Genomic DNA, 1,463 nt, shown 5'->3' on the forward strand with positions numbered 1-1,463 from the left:
ACCCATTGAAAAAATAACACTCAAGTCCATTATTTTCTGACTTAAAATTAAATCTAAAATTATGACAAATGTACTCTGTTATAAAAAATAATGTAGCATCATATGAAAAGTTTAAAACATAATTTTTTTAATCATCCAAGCAAAATTTTAGATCAGAAGAAAATGAATTATTATTAATTACAGATTTATCAGTTTATTCAATAAACACAACTTTCTTATTGTCAAGTTATTGATTCTCGCAATTTGATCAATTTGATGTACGCATAAATATTTCTATTCGAGAGGTCAACGTTTGTAAGTGATAATTGTATTTTTACTGGTCTACAACATACTTTTTTGCATATATTTAAAAAACATCATTTGGGCAGTCTTCAAAAAAACCTCTTCTAAAACAGATTGCATGGTTTAATTAAGAAATGCATCATTTGGTTTGGTTTTAATGAAATTAATAGGAACTATTTTTGTGTGTGTAAATTTGACCAAATATTAATATGTCTGTCCCTTACGGAAAAAATGTATAGCTTAAACGAAAAAATACTAAAAAATTAAAGCCACGAAACTGAAACATATGTGAAAAAAGTAATTTTTATTGGAGAAATTATGTAAGTTGGCATCCTAGTTTTGGAAAATTATAAATATTAAAAAACCACTTTTGATATTGATTCCAAAATTTTATTTCATTTAGGCATTTCAATTCTTTATCGTTTTAAATTGAACCGTAAAATCGATATAAATTTAAAACCTCTGTAAAAATGATTCGTATTTAATTGTGCTATAGTCAGACTTCCTTAATAATCATAGTTAAAATAAATATTGCTGCTATTTATATTTGAATCCGATGTTTAAATAGTCTTTAATAATTTTTGTTTAGTCAATTTAGGAATGAATATGAAATTTCACAGCAAATAAATGCGTTTTTAATTAAAAAAAAAAAACATATAAAAATTGAAAATAGTTGAGTTTTGGTCTTTGTGGGTTCATATTTTTTTTCCAAAGCCCGGGTATTTCGATGAGCTTATTTGTTAAAACAAAAATGTTATAAATGGTCAATCAAAGCAAATAAAGTGACTTCAAAAAACAGTAACACGCTGACAGTGAGATACACATATATTTGTCTTTTTTTCGAGGAACTATAGAAAATTTATATCGTAACAAAAATGTCAAGTGACGGTTATAAATATAAAATAATTTAATAATCATAATCCTTTTCTACCAATCAAAAAAATTACAGACAGACCAGGAAAAAAATCCATCATTTATCTTCTTACGTTGTTTTTCTCAGAATGGTAATACTAACACAAGAGTGCAATTAAAATGCACACAAAAAAAATTTAATGCAAGCTTTCACTTACAAGTAAAAGCCCAAAATTCGTTATTTTAGGATATGTTAAAAAAATCTCCAATAAATTTAAATCGTATGCAGTTGATTACTTCTAAACGGGTTTCTTGGTATTTAAATAGTC

General features: G+C 25.4%; 1 protein-coding gene across 6 annotated transcripts in view; it reads left to right on the forward strand.

Moving 5' to 3' along the window:
- Window positions 1-1,463, forward strand: part of LOC117169197 (uncharacterized protein KIAA0930 homolog) — a 47,146-nt gene that overhangs the window by 42,215 nt on the left and 3,468 nt on the right. The gene's annotated exons all lie outside the window — the stretch shown is intronic.

This window comes from Belonocnema kinseyi, chromosome 3 (assembly GCF_010883055.1).
Source record: "Belonocnema kinseyi isolate 2016_QV_RU_SX_M_011 chromosome 3, B_treatae_v1, whole genome shotgun sequence".
NCBI classification, from domain to species: Eukaryota; Metazoa; Arthropoda; class Insecta; order Hymenoptera; family Cynipidae; genus Belonocnema; species Belonocnema kinseyi.